The sequence below is a fragment of the Pseudophryne corroboree genome, chromosome 1 (genome assembly GCF_028390025.1).
Source record: "Pseudophryne corroboree isolate aPseCor3 chromosome 1, aPseCor3.hap2, whole genome shotgun sequence".
Taxonomy (NCBI): domain Eukaryota; kingdom Metazoa; phylum Chordata; class Amphibia; order Anura; family Myobatrachidae; genus Pseudophryne; species Pseudophryne corroboree.
The window spans coordinates 846,838,536-846,855,817 of record NC_086444.1 but is presented as its reverse complement, the minus strand read 5'-3'; the positions used below and the strand labels follow the sequence as shown (position 1 = coordinate 846,855,817).

General features: G+C 48.0%; 1 long non-coding RNA gene across 4 annotated transcripts; it reads left to right on the top strand.

Annotated features, from left to right (window-relative positions):
- The first annotated feature begins 8 nt into the window (after positions 1 to 8).
- On the top strand, positions 9 to 9,315 carry LOC134912839 (uncharacterized). Of its 4 annotated transcripts, none has more exons than XR_010176988.1 (4): positions 9 to 409; positions 2,346 to 2,470; positions 7,998 to 8,065; positions 8,929 to 9,315. It is a non-coding gene; the product is annotated as an uncharacterized LOC134912839 (long non-coding RNA). The 4 variants fall into 4 exon arrangements; XR_010176990.1 differs by lacking the exon at positions 9 to 409 and adding an exon at positions 491 to 710; XR_010176989.1 differs by lacking the exon at positions 9 to 409 and adding an exon at positions 718 to 1,081.
- Positions 9,316 to 17,282: the final 7,967 nt, after the last annotated feature.

Here is a 17,282-nt window from a genome sequence, read left to right as displayed (position 1 = left end):
TTCCCTCCACGTCCTGCTCAACGTGGCACCCAGAGCCCCGCCCACACAGGCCGCAGCCGCTGGCAGCGCTAGACTGATAATAACACTGCCTGTGACACGCAGGCGGCTCCCGCACATCACCGGGGCAATTACTCCGCTGCTAACACTGCAACGCCGCTCACACCGTGCACTGCCCACACACTGCGCTGCTATACCAGTAACTACAGTACTACTCAGTCATATAACACAGCTAGGAAGGAGGATACCCATTGCCAAACACAAATATGGCGTAACTGTGCAGTAACTTCCTGCTGCGTATTTCCTTCCTGTGACCTACTTCCGCGTGTAGCCCGCCCCCTCTACAGACCTCGTGTCTGCAGGACTCGAGCGCGTGCGGCCATTTGCTGAGCTGTGGACATCGGGCGCGGAGGTGAGTGGGGCTGTGCTCCGGAGATAACGCTGGTGCTCACTGTATTTCAACATGTTCTAGGCTAGGTGGCCGCCTCCTCGTAGTAACTGTGCGGGAGGGGTATATGAGCTATGCGGGTGTATGACCCCCAGTTGCAGCCACGGGGAGGCACTGGAGCGTGTGCTATATACAGTATGTGCGCGCCCTCTCTCGTTGTGTCCCTTTGAACCCGGACACTAATGAATTACACAGGTTCCGAGGATGGCTGACTCCAAGCAGCTATAGAACCTGTGTAATTTCTGAGTCCCTGTTTAATGGAATAGTGAGTCAAGTCTATGGGGCGATTCAGTATTTGTGGGCCTTCACCTGAGCAATTTAATTGTCGTCCATTTCGTTGCCGTTGTGGCTCAGGATCGCTATGGGATTTTAAACAGAGTATATGTAGTGCGGCGCCTCCCTGCATTTGCCGGGCACATTGCGCGACCGCTGATTTAGGAACCCGCACCACCGCCTGCTCTGTTTAAATGGCGGTAGTCTGCATTCACTGAGATTGGGCGCATTGAGTGGCCGCTGACTAAGGACACTGAGGCCAGTTTACAAGATGCGCCTGCCTCAGCCATGTCACGGCTGCCTGGGTAGGGAAGCCCGATGTCCGTCTCCATCCAGCGCTCATGTGCAGACGCTGGGCAACAGGTACAATTGCGCATGTGCAGGGACACAGCGGATGGGGAATGATTGCATCGCCACCCCTGCAACTAATTATTTAAATTAAATTATTTAACTGGATGGGAGCAGCATTCGTACATTAGTGATAACAGTAAGTTCATAACACCGTGAAAATGCGGTGAAGTGCCAATTGCACATAAGGAACGTTAGGGTAAGCTTTCATACAGCTGCCTCATTAATCTGTACTAACTCAAAAAGGCCACGCCCCTCTTCCTATACTTTCAATGGGAGTTTAGAGCCAAAAATCAGTACAGACGATTAAAAAAGGTACAGTTGGAGGGTATGTGCATGGGTTTTGTCTGTGTAATGTGGCTAAATCCGTCCAAAGTCCAGTTTAGGGCGCCCAACCCACATAGTTTTAGCACATTTCAGCTCTCGCCTCAGGATATGTGCATTGTCTATAACCAGTATAAATGAATATTGAAGTAGTTTTTTACTGGTGTAAACAATTTTGTCAAACACTATGGGGGAATGTAGTAGGATGTGAGAATCGGGAAGTGTGAGATTTTGAGTTCTCCTGTTTTTTTCTTTTTAATGTGCCACTCATTTACATGGCAAAATCAAGCTGGTTTTGCCATGTAAATGTTTGGCACTTATAATAAAAAAACAAAAACAAATAGGAGAACATGCTCAAAATCTTGCTTTCTGATTCTCACACCCTATTACATTTGTATCCTCTTGCAAAGTTTACAATGCTATATTCTGTTCCTTTGCTGTTCTGCTTGTCACTTGTGTTCCACATCCAGTGATTAAACATTCTCTGCTGTTCACATCATGACTGCTGTGATTCTACCTTTTTTTATGAGGATGTGAAAATCTGATCAGTGAAAAGCTTGATAAATGAGTCCTTGGGGTCGATTCTATTCGGCAACTAATGAATAGCGCCGGGAATTAGCTCCCGACGCTATTCAATTCAGCAACTAGTTACGTCGGCGATGGCCCGTTCTCGCCGACAAAACAGGTTGAATTGTCGGGAGAACGGACATTCTCCGACTTAACTCCCCGGCGCGAGGCTGATTCCCGACAGAATCAGCCTCGCGCCGGCCGCGAGGCAGCACTTTTGTCGGGTTTCTCTTCTCATCCCCCGGGGATGAGAGAAGAATTCCCGACAATTGCAGGTAATTAGTTGCTGTATTGAATAGCGTCGGGAGCTAATTCCCGGCGCTATTCATTAGTTGCCGAATAGAATCGACCCCCTTGTATGTAATACGTTTATTGTGTTCTATTTCAGATGTCTGTCTGCTTCATGCAGTTCACTTTTGTATCAAAGAAGGACCAGTGTAAATTGCACAAACCACCATGAAAAATTCAAGCTGAAATGCTGGTTGTATATTATCTGGATAGCATAGTGAACAGGTCAGTGGTAACATTCATATATTGTAAGATGGTGGAACTGGTAAAAACAAAATAACTAGCCAAATTTGGGTTTTCTAAAGAAAATGAAAAGCTTATCTAACCTTCGTCCAATGATGAAAGCCTTTTTACTGCTGTTCACATCATGATTTAACCATGATTAGCATTTTATCTGGCTGAGGACGAATAAGGTAGCTCTTCAGTGTTCCCCCTTTAACATCGGGGACAGGTAAGGCGACTCCCTGCTTTCAGGGAACATGTCTTTGTGGCTGGCCACCAAATATAGCTGTAATGGGGGCACTCAAATGAGCGTGATACATTCCCTGTGGTTAGTCAGGTAGGGGAAGGTAAACTCTCCCACTAGCTCCTCCCCCATCCCTTGGCACATCCACTCATGCAGGCTACCCTCCACAGGGGTGGTATTCATGTGACCGCCGGTCTGCTGACCGACAGTCACATGACCTCCTCCACCATCCCGCCGGCTCAGTATCCCGATGGTCGGCATGCCGACCAACAGGGACTATTTCCACTCGTGGGTGTCCACGACACCCATAGAGGGAATAGAACCCGTGGCGACCGCAGGTCGCCAGCGAGCCCGCAAGGGGCTTGCTGCACTTGCCCCTCCCCGCCGGGATCCCGGCGTCGGTATGCTGCCGGGATCCCGGCGTCGGTAAGCTGACCGTCAGCCATACTACACCCCTCCACAGGGCTGCTGCTGCTCCTCTCTTATCTGGAGATGTCGGGCAGCCATTTTCTCACTGTCTTGCTGTACAGAGAGCGAAACACAGGCTTCTGCCTCCCCTGAACCTTGTGTACACACGGTGAGATTTTTTTCTTGAGATTTTGACTATATAGTCAAAATCGCAAGAAAAGTTAGTGCAAATCGCAAGGTGAAAGTCGCCTTGCGATCCCGATGCGCGGCCCCGCCAGGTCGGCATCGCAAGAAAAGATAGACTGTGCAGGCAAGTCAATCCTTGCTAGATCGGTGTACTATCTAGTTCATCTCACATGTCAATAACATCTCACATAAGCCAAAATCTCACATAAGCCAAAATCGTAAGCACACATAGTCCATATCTCAAGAAAAGTTAGTCAAAATCTGTCCTATGTGTGCTTACGATTTTGGCTTATGTGAGATTTTGGCTTATGTGAGATGTCATTGACATGTGAGATGAACTAGATAGTACACCGATCTAGCAAGGATTGACTTGCCTGCACAGTCTATCTTTTCTTGCGATGCCGACCTGGCGGGGCCGCGCATCGGGATCGCAAGGTGACTTTCACCTTGCGATTTGCACTAACTTTTCTTGCGATTTTGACTATATAGTCAAAATCTCAAGAAAAAATCTCACCGTGTGTACATTAGTCTTGCAGTTAGGTTTAGTATTTGGCTCCTCTCCCCCCTATTGCAGCTGATTGAGCACTACTGCCCATTAATTTTTTCCTGCATTTAATGTGTTTTCTATAATATTGTTTCTACAGAATATCTACCTGTTTTCCAACCTCTTGCTGTTCAATGAAGTTGGGTGCACACTTATTTGTTTATAAGGAGCCTTATCTGTAATACATTGCTAGGTACCACTTATTGTTTTAGGTGATCATCTAAAGACATTTGTTGCCTTTTACCATTTTGAGCACACTTGTTTATGTATCTGAAAGTGTGTGATGGTATTCCCTGGAACGCATTACTGAGTCTTCTAGGGGTCATGCAGCCAAGATCCCCCAGGGGTTGGGGGCCCTGTTGTGTTGTGCACAGTTGCTTGTCAGACCTGTTTAGCGGCTATTTAATCTCTGCAGTGTGACTGTAATCTGAGTCCCCGTCAATAACCAGCCTGGCATCTGCTCTGTTGCAGACTATGCTGCACTTAACTACCCAGCTGCAGGCCTCTCAGTCTGCCCCAAAAGTGCCTACTTCTAATGTTGGTGCACCTACTGCGTCTACTACTTTTGTTACTGGGGTGTCCGAGGTGGCCTTAAAGGAACCGTCGTGAGTTCATTAATTTTCCCAATCAGTACAAGGTCTAGTACAGGTGTCCAGTTATCTTTAACAGATGCTGGATCATCTAACTGGAAGTCATCCAGAAGAGACCCAGCCCCTCATGTCCAGAGGATGTGCAGATGATGAGGTTTGTAACGTCAAAAGTGGAAACGTCTTCTGTCCCAGAAGACTCATTGTGCCAGGTGCACGTTGATGCCTTAATCAAGGCAGGTAGAGCTGTCCTTACAGACTCCAATCCCCCTGCCGAGGCTACTCCTTTTTTTTTTTTTTTAAACAAAAGAAAAAGGAGACTGTGGTCATTCCTACTTCACTGCTCTAGGATCTTCTTACGGAGGCTTCGACACATCAAAGGAGGCATTTTATGGTGTCCAAATGCTTTTTTTATTTTTGCCTTTTATCTGCGGGGAAGGCTAAATGGGGAATCTCCAGCGGATGCCCACATTGCTCATTTGGCAAAATCCACTGCTCTTTCTATTCCTAACTTTGTCTCTTAAAAACCCAATGGATAGTAAATTGGAGAATTTTTCTGAAATCTATTTTTTTCCAATGCAGGTGCAGCACTCCGTCCATCTGACTACTACTTTTTGGATGGCCGGGGCCGTTGGACAGACTCGCTGGAGGTGTTTTTGTGCACGTCTCTAGGGTGGACATCATCCGTGAGGCAAATGTTTGTTTGGGTGAAGCGGCTATTGACTCTGGCCTGCTGACCTCATAAGTTTTGGCTGTAGCTGCCAGATTGGTGCTCTGTCTGCGTACTTGGAGTGCTGACTGGCAGCATTGCATTTCCTTTGCAAGGAAGGACTGTCGGGCTGGACAGAGATGGGGATTCCGGCATCTGCTTTGACGGCGGGATCCTGACCACCAGTCGCATAACTACATCCCCGTCATAGTGCCAGTTCTTCCTCGTTGAAGAGGGGAGTTTTTAGATCACCCAGTTTCTAGTTCAGGAGCCTGACAGCTGCTCCTGCCCCATACTCAACTTGAATTTGCTCAACCCGTGTCTTGGTCATCCATGATTCCAGATGGATTCTTTTCTCCATCGTTCTGGCAATAGAACCGGGAGACTTCATGACTTCTTTAGAAATCTAAGATGCCTACTTACATTTAACGATCATTGGCAATTCCTCAGGTTTGCAATGCAGGAGGATCATTTTCAGTTCTGGGCATTGCCGTTTGGGCTTTCCACGACACCTTGATTGTTTACGGAAATCATGTAGTGTTCCTTCTAGGCTGTTTCAGCAGGGTGCAGCACCCTGCCCATTGTTGAAATGTGAAAAAAGCACCCTGTCCTTTTTCAGTGCACCCTGCAGGACCATAAATCACCCCCTTGTATACAGAATGCAACAGTCAGAGTGCATGTTACAATGTTGTCTATGCCTTTCCCACCTCTGAAATTGTAACACAATTTCTATCCTTAGCCAACTGGATGGCAGAGGAGGCACTGTAAATAACACAGCACTCTGATAAAGAGTGAAATAACAGGGTAAGCAGTGAGCATGTACTGCTTACAGTATTTCCCTAGTAGAACAGACTTATTTTTTTCCTATATATTTGTACCCATTTAACTTTTCTGTTTTATAACACATATGGATTATAACTGCTTCAGCACTGGAAAAAAATGCGCTATGCTTTGTGTGCAAAGCGTCGCATCAAAAATGTGCCCTCTTCAATGCTCGGCACCCTACCCTAAAAAAATCCTAAAGTGAACACGATCATGGATATTATGGCTACATCTGGGATCTTTAAAGGGGTATGTATGCTTCACTACTTGGACACCCTCCTTCTTTTAACCCAATTTCCAAAGGCCCTTCAGGAACATCTTTGAGTGACTGTGGACCTTCTTCAGTGGCACAGTTGACTGATGAATTGGAATAAACCCACAATCTCTGTCTCTGGAGATAATTCACTTGAGAGCCCTCAAGGACTCTAGAGTTCAAAGGGTGTTTCTTACCAGGGATGTGGTAATCGTGTTATAGGGCAAAATTTGAGAGGTTTTCGCCAACGCAGGGTGACTATCCACACCTGCATGAAGACCCTGGGTACTTTGGCCTCCACCATTGACTTGGAAGAATATGCTATGTTCAACTCCAGATCCTTCCTTCAAATTGTAATTTCTGTCCAGATGAAACCAATCCCATCTTCAGCTTCAATTCCAGACATTCCTCCTATCTTGGAAGGTGTGCCACTTGATGTGGTGGCTCCATGCCTCATTTTTACAAGGGGTGTCCATTTCGCAGACCACCAAGGCCTGCCTAAGGGGCTGGGGAGCTATGGCGGGGTCAACAAACATCTGAATCCCAGGTAGTGTTGCTACCAATTAACGTGCTGGAGCTTTGGGCAATGTACAGTGTCCTGTGTCAGGCAAAGTTTCTTCAGCACAAGCCAAAGTCCCATCTGACAACACGACTGTCATCGTGTGCTGGAACCTGCAGCAGAGGAGCCTTGCTGGGAGTTAAGCCAAATTCTTCAGTGGGCTCTCCTTCCCACCACCTCGGTCTGCAGGCAACATCCCAGGAGTTAAATTGGGTGGCAGACTTTCTAAGCCTGCAAGACTTACACTCGGACTAGTTGTCACTTCGCCTAGTCGTGTTCTAGATGTTGGTGAATCACGGGGATGTCTGGACATCGACATGATTGCCTTCCGTCACAAAAATAAGCAATACTGCTCCCGTACCAAAGATCCAGGAGTCACTCTGAGGGTCAAGTGGACGCTGCTTCTTTTTCCATCTTTCCTCCTATCTCACCAATTACATGGGTTCTCCACAAGCAGAAGTTGGAGGGCAACACTGTCATTCTGATTGCTCCCACTTGGCCTCGCCAAACTTGCTATAACAATCTTTTTAGCTTATTGTGGCAGAAATAACGGGATAGCTGCCATTGTATGAAGTAGATGATAGTATAACTAAGGGAAGGCAAAGCACATGAGGGTAGACAGCTCTGCTCATGAGAGCTTACATTTTAAAGGGTAGGGACAGACAGGAGTTCACAGATGTGGTAGAGAGTGAGCATGTAACAGAGGGGTAGGATGATGCATATCTATAGGATTTGATATATCCTTATTGGTACTATGGTATGTCTGTTGGAAGGAAAGGTTACTGAAAAACCCTTGTAGAAAGGCACTATTACACTTATAAGTAACCAATGTAAAACAAGTAACGGGTTGTTCTGAATTAGAGAACTAATCTCCTGTGGAGCCGCAATTCCTCTAGAGGCATTTTAATGCAGCCATTGGTAAAGAAACTAGTCTTATCACCTTACCAATTATTTTGGCTCAGGGTGGTCCATAAACGGCCTTCCAGTTGCTGTTGAGTTACACATCCCAGCATGCCCTGCATCGAATTTAACATGACCAGAAAATTGTGGCAGGGCATACTGGGATGTGTAGTTCTGCTGCTGGAGGACAGCTGATTTGTCCACCCGTGGTTTGGATCATCTGATTCTAGCAAATCATAAGACTGCATCGATGCAGAACTATTCAGAAGTTACTGAGATCACTGGTATGTTCTAAACTTGTTCATTGCCCTCTTACAGATGACGTGTGCTGGTGAAACTGGCCAGGTTCTGAAGCAAAAATGTCTGAGGAGGATTCCTTAGGGGAGGTAAGTCTACTAACTTTTTAGAATTTTCTAGATTCAATCACATCTAACAATTTCAATTGTATCTTAAAATCTTGGAATAGATTAGAAACGTTAAGAGGTGAGATGTTAGTTGATGATCTTTATTGACTTGTGTATTCAGGGTCCAGTTAGTTTTTCAGTGTTCGGGATGTCAGCAGTCCATATACCGACACAGCCCACATTGCCGGGGCTGGTTTCCTGATCGGAAGCATGCGGGGGGGGGGGAGAGAGAGTGCTAGGGTGTGAGGCTGCGGCTGCAGGTAGGGAGGGTTAGGGGGGTAGTAGGAAAAGGTTGGCATACGTACCTAAAAGGTGTTGGGGTCCTGAACATCGGGATTCTTTTGTTTGACTTCTGACCGCCAGCATCCCAAGTGCCGCGATCATGATACCCTCCCATCTATTCAGTGCAGATTGCTACTTTAATTGCTCTCAATGTATTTAGCTATGTCCAATGATTAAAACCTTTTACTGCTGTTCACATCATGATATTCTGTGATTAGCAATTTATTTGTATGAGGACATGAGCTTTTTTTTTCTAGAGCTAAGCGCTGTCTATCTTGTGTGATTTTTTTTTTTTTTCTTCTTCTTTCCCCCATGGAGTTACAGGGTATATTCAAAACCGTTATCTAGTGGTGTTATCCCTGGTGTTCCCTGGGTATCCCCCCCCTCCCCCTCCAGTTCTCCCTTGCCCCTCTTTGATTAGATTAGACTACCTACTGTGTGTAACTGGACTGTAGTAGGCTATCCAGACCAAAAAAAAAAGCAAAGAAACTCCACACACTGCCAGTGGTACTTATGAGGAATTACTAGTAAAACAACTAGGTCTGACAATATTGTTTTCACAGGTGACCAAGAACTGACTGCAGATGAAGCACTGCTGATCGGGATACTACAGTATTGAAGAATCTATTTATGAAGATTCATGTTGGATGCCAAAATGGATTTTATGTTGAGCTATGTAACTGTTGTCCTGTGTTAAATTAATTCTGAAAACTTAAAATGTAGCAATTAATGGACTACATACTACTCTAAAACAGTATATCAATAGTGAGTATTTTGTTTTTTTCCAGTGTAACTGAGAATGAGTTAAGGGCCCCATGATTTAGTTAGGGTTCTTGTATACATTATACTTGAGCTTGTTATAGCTGAGCCTTTGTTTTTGATAAGTCATTGTGAATGTTTAATAAATAATGAAAAAATAAAACCAATTACGCAGTTGGGCTCCTAGCGAATTTGTGTGCTGTTAATTCTGCATTCATATTAGACAATACAGCATGCTGCACCCACTTACTGAATAAATATTTAAGTGTTGGAAGCTGTGAATGCAGCTGCAATGGAAGGGTATATGTAACATAAATGAATATACACTAGTGGTAGCATGTTTGCACCTACACAGGATTATTGCTCCAACTAGCTGGCTGGAACTGTAATCTTCTAGTGTATGGCAGTCTAAGAACTTGCTCTACAGATTTGGCCTGGTCATAGAAGGTAGTCCTCGCATTGACCATCACTGTTGAAACAATCACTCAAGGTAAGGCTGTATTGTTTGCAACATCTTTACGATACTAAGCCCAGTCATCTGCCTCCTTCCTATGTTTGTGGAATTACCTGCCTGAGCTTCATGCTTTCTCTTTCGTCCTAGAGGATGCTGGGGACTCCGTAAGGACCATGGGGTATAGACGGTCTCCGCAGGAGACATGGGCACTCTAAAGACTTTAGATGGGTATGCACTGGCTCCTCCCTCTATGCCCCTCCTCCAGACCCCAGTTAGATCCTGTTCCCAGAGGAAACTGGATGCACTGCAGGGGATCTCTACTGCGTTTCTCTGAAAATACTTTTCTCTAACGTCCAAAGTGGATGCTGGAACTCCGTAAGGACCATGGGGATTAGCAGGAGACTGGGCACAACTAAGAAAGCTTTAGGACTAACTGGTGTGCACTGGCTCCTCCCAGCCTCGAAGGCTGGCATCCGTGGTCACCAGGACCCAGTCCTGTATGCCGAATCTGTGGCCCTCTTTGAGATGAGCACTCTGCAGCCACCACAGCAGAGACACCCTGGTCCTTGGAGACAAGGTTATCAACCGATGCATTTGAAGATGCGATCCGGACCATTGGTCCAACAGGTCTCACTGAAAGGTTCTGGCATGGAACCTGCCGAATGGAATTGCTTCGTAGGAAGCTATTTTCCTCTGGGAGAAACACTCGTCCCCAGTTTCGCCCTAAGGTGGTATCAGCTTTTCACTTGAACCAACCTATTGTTGTGCCTGCGGCTACTAGGGACTTGGAGGACTCCCAAGTTACTGGACGTAGTCAGGGCCTTGAAACTTTGTTTCCAGGACGGCTGGAGTCGGGAAGACTGACTCGCTATTTATCCTGTATGCACCCAACAAACTGAGTGCTCCTGCTTCGAAGCAGACTATTGCTCGCTGGATTTGTAGCACAATTCAGCAGGCTCATTCTGCGGCTGGATTGCCGCAGCCTAAATCTGTAAAAGCCCATTCCACGAGGAAAGTGGGCTCTTCTTGGGCAGCTGCCCGAGGGGTCTCGGCTTTACAACTTTGCCGAGCTGCTACTTGGTCAGGGGCAAACACGTTTGCAAAATTCTACAAATTTGATAGCCTGGCTGAGGAGGACCTTGAGTTCTCTCATTCGGTGCTGCAGAGTCATCCGCACTCTCCCACCCGTTTGGGAGCTTTGGTATAATCCCCATGGTCCTTACGGAGTCCCAGCATCCACTTAGGACGTTAGAGAGAATAAGATTTCTCTGACGTCCTAGTGGATGCTGGGAACTCCGTAAGGACCATGGGGAATAGCGGCTCCGCAGGAGACTGGGCACAAAAGTAAAGCTTTAGGACTACCTGGTGTGCACTGGCTCCTCCCCCTATGACCCTCCTCCAAGCCTCAGTTAGATTTTTGTGCCCGGCCGAGAAGGGTGCACACTAGGGGCTCTCCTGAGCTTCTTAGTGAAAGTTTAGTTTTAGGTTTTTTATTTTCAGTGAGACCTGCTGGCAACAGGCTCACTGCATCGAGGGACTAAGGGGAGAAGAAGCGAACCTGCCTGCTTGGGCTTCTTAGGCTACTGGACACCATTAGCTCCAGAGGGACCGAACACAGGCCCAGCCTCTGAGTCCGGTCCCAGAGCCGCGCCGCCGGCCCCCTTACAGAGCCAGAAGCAAGAAGAGGTCCGGAAAAATCGGCGGCAGAAGACATCAGTCTTCAACAAGGTAGCGCACAGCACTGCAGCTGTGCGCCATTGCTCCTCAGGCACACTTCACACTCCGGTCACTGAGGGTGCAGGGCGCTAGGGGGGGGGGGGGGGCGCCCTGAGCAGCAATGTAAAACACCTTGGCTGGCGAAAATACACCACATATAACCCCCAGGGCTATATGGATGTATTTTAACCCCTGCCAGAATTCACCAAAAAGCGGGAGAAAAGGCTGCCGAGAAGGGGGCGGAGCCTATCGCCTCAGCACACGGGCGCCATTTTCCATCACAGATCCGCTGGAAGGATGTCTCCCTGACTCTCCCCTGCAGTCCTGCACTACAGAAAAGGGTAAAAAAGAGAGGGGGGGCACTAATTTGGCACAGTTTTGATAGCAGCTATAAAGGGAAAAGCACGTTATATAGTGGTATTCCTGTCTATATATAGCGCTCTGGTGTGTGCTGGCATACTCTCCCTCTGTCTCTCCAAAGGGCTAGTGCGGTCCTGTCCTCTATCAGAGCATTCCCTGTGTGTGTGCGGTGTGTCGGTACGATTGTGTCGACATGTTTGAGGAGGAAAATGAGATGGAGGCGGAGCAATTGCCTATAATAGAGTTGTCACCCCCTAGGGAGTCGACACCTGAGTGGATGAGCTTATGGAAGGAATTGCATGACAATGTCAGCTCTTTACGAAAGGCAGTTGACGATATGAGACAGCCGGCTACTCCGCTTGTGCCGGTCCAGGGGTCTCAAACGCCATCAGGGGCTCTAAAACGCCCGTTACCTCAGATCACAGACACGGATACTGACTCCAGTGTTGACGATGATGAGACAAATGTGACTTCCAGTAGGGCCACACGTTACATGATTGAGGCAATGAAAATGTTTTGCATATTTCTGATAATACAAGTACCACTAAAAAGGGTATTATGTTTGGTGAGAAAAAACTGCCTGTAGTTTCTCTAACGTCCTAGTGGATGCTGGGGACTCCGAAAGGACCATGGGGAATAGCGGCTCCGCAGGAGACTGGGCACAAAAGTAAAAAGCTTTAGGACTACCTGGTGTGCACTGGCTCCTCCCCCTATGACCCTCCTCCAAGCCTCAGTTAAGATTTTGTGCCCGAACGAGAAGGGTGCAATCTAGGTGGCTCTCCTGAGCTGCTTAGAGTAAAAGTTTAAATAGGTTTTTTTTATTTTCAGTGAGACCTGCTGGCAACAGGCTCACTGCATCGAGGGACTAAGGGGAGAAGAAGCGAACTCACCTGCGTGCAGAGTGGATTGGGCTTCTTAGGCTACTGGACATTCGCTCCAGAGGGACGATCACAGGCCCAGCCATGGATGGGTCCCGGAGCCGCGCCGCCGTCCCCCTTACAGAGCCAGAAGACTGAAGAGGTCCGGAAAATCGGCGGCAGAAGACGTCCTGTCTTCACTAAGGTAGCGCACAGCACCGCAGCTGTGCGCCATTGCTCTCAGCACACTTCACACTCCGGTCACTGAGGGTGCAGGGCGCTGGGGGGGGGGGCGCCCTGAGATGCAATAAAAACACCTTTTTTGGCAAAAAATACATCACATATAGCTCCTGGGCTATATGGATGTATTTAACCCCTGCCTATTTTTACATAAAAAAGCGGGAGAAAGGCCGCCGAAAAAGGGGCGGAGCCTATCTCCTCAGCACACTGGCTCCATTTTTTCCTCACAGCTCCGTTGGAGGAAGGCTCCCTGACTCTCCCCTGCAGTCATGCACTACAGAAACAGGGTAAAACAAGAGAGGGGGGGCACTAAATTGGCATATAAATATATACAGCAGCTATATTAGGGAAAAACACTTATATAAGGTTATCCCTGTATATATATAGCGCTCTGGTGTGTGCTGGCAAACTCTCCCTCTGTCTCCCCAAAGGGCTAGTGGGGTCCTGTCCTCTATCAGAGCATTCCCTGTGTGTGTGCTGTGTGTCGGTACGTTGTGTCGACATGTATGAGGAGGAAAATGGTGTGGAGGCGGAGCAATTGCCTGTGTTAGTGATGTCACCCCCTAGGGAGTCGACACCTGACTGGATGGTCTTATGGAAAGAATTACGTGATAGTGTCAGCACTTTACAAAAGACAGTTGACGACATGAGACAGCCGGCAAATCAGTTAATACCTGTACAGGCGTCTCAAACACCGTCAGGGGCTCTAAAGCGCCCGTTACCTCAGGTCGATACAGACACGGACACTGACTCCAGTGTCGACGGTGAGGAAACAAACGTATTTTCCAGTAGGGCCACACGTTACATGATCACGGCAATGAAGGAGGTTTTGAACATTTCTGATACTACAAGTACCACAAAAAAGGGTATTATGTGGGGTGTGAAAAAACTACCCGTAGTTTTTCCCGAATCAGATGAATTAAATGAGGTGTGTGATGAAGCGTGGGTTTCCCCCGATAAAAAACTGCTAATTTCTAAAAAGTTATTGGCATTATACCCTTTCCCGCCAGAGGTTAGGGCGCGTTGGGAAACACCCCCTAGCGTAGATAAGGCGCTCACACGCTTATCAAAACAAGTGGCGTTACCGTCCCCTGATACGGCCGCCCTCAAGGAACCAGCTGATAGGAAGCTGGAAAATATCCTTAAAAGTATATACACACATACTGGTATTATACTGCGACCAGCAATCGCCTCAGCCTGGATGTGCAGTGCTGGGGTGGCTTGGTCGGATTCCCTGACTGAAAATATTGATACCCTGGACAGGGACAATATATTATTGACTGTAGAGCATTTAAAGGATGCATTTCTATATATGCGAGATGCACAGAGGGATATTTGCACTCTGGCATCAAGAGTAAGTGCGATGTCCATTTCTGCCAGAAGAGGATTATGGACGCGACAGTGGTCAGGGGATGCGGATTCCAAACGGCATATGGAAGTATTGCCGTATAAAGGGGAGGAGTTATTTGGGGTCGGTCTATCGGACCTGGTGGCCACGGCAACGGCTGGAAAATCCACCTTTTTACCCCAAGTCACCTCGCAGCAGAAAAAGATACCGTCTTTTCAGGCTCAGTCCTTTCGTCCCCATAAGGGCGAGCGGGCAAAAGGCCACTCATATCTGCCCCGGGGCAGAGGAAGGGGAAAAAGACTGCAGCAGACAGCCTCTTGCCACGAACAGAAGCCCTCCCCCGCTTCTGCCAAGTCCTCAGCATGACGCTGGGGCCTTACAAGCGGACTCAGGCACGGTGGGGGCCCGTCTCAAGAATTTCAGCGCGCAGTGGGCTCACTCGCAAGTGGACCCCTGGATCCTGCAGGTAGTATCTCAGGGGTACAAATTGGAATTCGAGACGTCTCCCCCTCGCCGGTTCCTGAAGTCTGCTTTACCAACGTCTCCCCCCGACAGGGAGGCGGTATTGGAAGCCATTCACAAGCTGTATTCCCAGCAGGTGATAATCAAGGTACCCCTCCTACAACAGGGAAAGGGGTATTATTCCACGCTGTTTGTGGTACCGAAGCCGGACGGCTCGGTGAGACCCATTTTAAATCTGAAATCCTTGAACACTTACATAAAAAGGTTCAAGTTCAAGATGGAGTCACTCAGAGCAGTGATAGCGAACCTGGAAGAAGGGGACTATATGGTGTCTCTGGACATCAAGGATGCTTACCTCCATGTCCCAATTTGCCCTTCTCACCAAGGGTACCTCAGGTTTGTGGTACAGAACTGTCACTATCAGTTTCAGACGCTGCCGTTTGGATTGTCCACGGCACCCCGGGTCTTTACCAAGGTAATGGCCGAAATGATGATTCTTCTTCGAAGAAAAGGCGTCTTAATTATCCCTTACTTGGACGATCTCCTGATAAGGGCAAGGTCCAGAGAACAGTTAGAGGTCGGAGTAGCACTATCTCAAGTAGTACTACGACAGCACGGATGGATTCTAAATATTCCAAAATCGCAGCTGATTCCGACGACACGTCTGCTGTTCCTAGGGATGATTCTGGACACAGTACAGAAAAAGGTGTTTCTCCCGGAGGAGAAGGCCAAGGAGTTATCCGACCTAGTCAGGAACCTCCTAAGACCAGGCCAAGTGTCAGTACATCAATGCACAAGGGTCCTGGGAAAGATGGTGGCTTCTTACGAATCGATTCCATTCGGCAGATTCCACGCAAGAACTTTTCAGTGGGATCTGCTGGACAAATGGTCCGGATCGCATCTTCAAATGCATCAGCGGATAACCCTGTCTCCAAGGACAAGGGTGTCTCTCCTGTGGTGGTTACAGAGTGCTCATCTCCTAGAGGGCCGCAGATTCGGCATTCAGGATTGGGTCCTGGTGACCACGGATGCCAGCCTGAGAGGCTGGGGAGCAGTCACACAGGGAAGAAATTTCCAGGGCTTGTGGTCAAGCATGGAAACGTCACTTCACATAAATATCCTGGAACTAAGGGCCATTTACAATGCCCTAAGTCAGGCAAGACCTCTGCTTCAGGGTCAGCCGGTGTTGATCCAGTCGGACAACATCACGGCAGTCGTCCACGTAAACAGACAGGGCGGCACAAGAAGCAGGAGGGCAATGATGGAAGTGGCAAGGATTCTTCGCTGGGCGGAGAATCATGTGATAGCACTGTCAGCAGTGTTCATTCCGGGAGTGGACTACTGGGAAGCAGACTTCCTCAGCAGACACGATCTTCACCCGGGGGAGTGGGGACTTCACCCAGAAGTCTTCCACATGATTGTGAACCGTTGGGAAAAACCAAAGGTGGACATGATGGCGTCCCGCCTCAACAAAAAACTGGACAGATATTGCGCCAGGTCAAGGGACCCTCAGGCAATAGCTGTGGACGCTCTGGTAACACCGTGGGTGTACCAGTCAGTGTATGTGTTCCCTCCTCTTCCTCTCATACCAAAAGTACTGAGAATCATAAGAAGGAGAGGAGTAAAGACTATACTCGTGGCTCCGGATTGGCCAAGAAGGACTTGGTACCCGGAAATTCAAGAGATGCTCACGGAAGACCCGTGGCCTCTACCTCTAAGAAAGGACCTGCTCCAGCAGGGACCATGTCTGTTCCAAGACTTACCGCGGCTGCGTTTGACGGCATGGCGGTTGAACGCCGGATCCTGAAGGAAAAAGGCATTCCGGATGAAGTCATCCCTACCCTGATCAAAGCCAGGAAGGATGTAACCGTACAACATTATCACCGTATTTGGCGTAAATATGTTGCGTGGTGCGAGGCCAGGAAGGCCCCTACAGAGGAATTTCAACTGGGACGTTTCCTGCATTTCCTGCAAACAGGACTGTCTATGGGCCTCAAATTGGGGTCCATTAAGGTTCAAATTTCGGCCCTGTCAATATTCTTCCAAAAAGAACTGGCTTCTGTTCCTGAAGTTCAGACGTTTGTCAAGGGAGTACTGCATATACAGCCTCCTTTTGTGCCTCCAGTGGCACCTTGGGATCTCAATGTAGTTTTGGGATTCCTAAAATCACATTGGTTTGAACCACTCACCACTGTGGACTTAAAATGTCTCACATGGAAAGTGGTAATGCTGTTAGCCCTGGCTTCAGCCAGGCGTGTCTCAGAATTGGCGGCTTTATCCTATAAAAGCCCTTACCTAATTTTTCATACGGACAGGGCAGAATTGAAGACTCGTCCTCAATTTCTCCCTAAGGTGGTTTTCAGCTTTTCACTTAAACCAGCCTATTGTGGTGCCTGCGGCTACTAGGGACTTGGAGGATTCCAAGTTGCTGGACGTAGTCAGGGCCCTGAAAATATATGTTTCCAGGACGGCTGGAGTCAGAAAATCTGATTCGCTGTTTATCCTGTATGCGCCCAACAAGCTGGGTGCTCCTGCTTCTAAGCAGACGATTGCTCGTTGGATTTGTAGTACAATTCAGCTTGCACATTCTGTGGCAGGCCTGCCACAGCCAAAATCTGTAAAAGCCCATTCCACACGGAAAGTGGGCTCATCTTGGGCGGCTGCCCGAGGGGTCTCGGCTTTACAACTTTGCCGAGCAGCTACTTGGTCAGGGGCAAACAC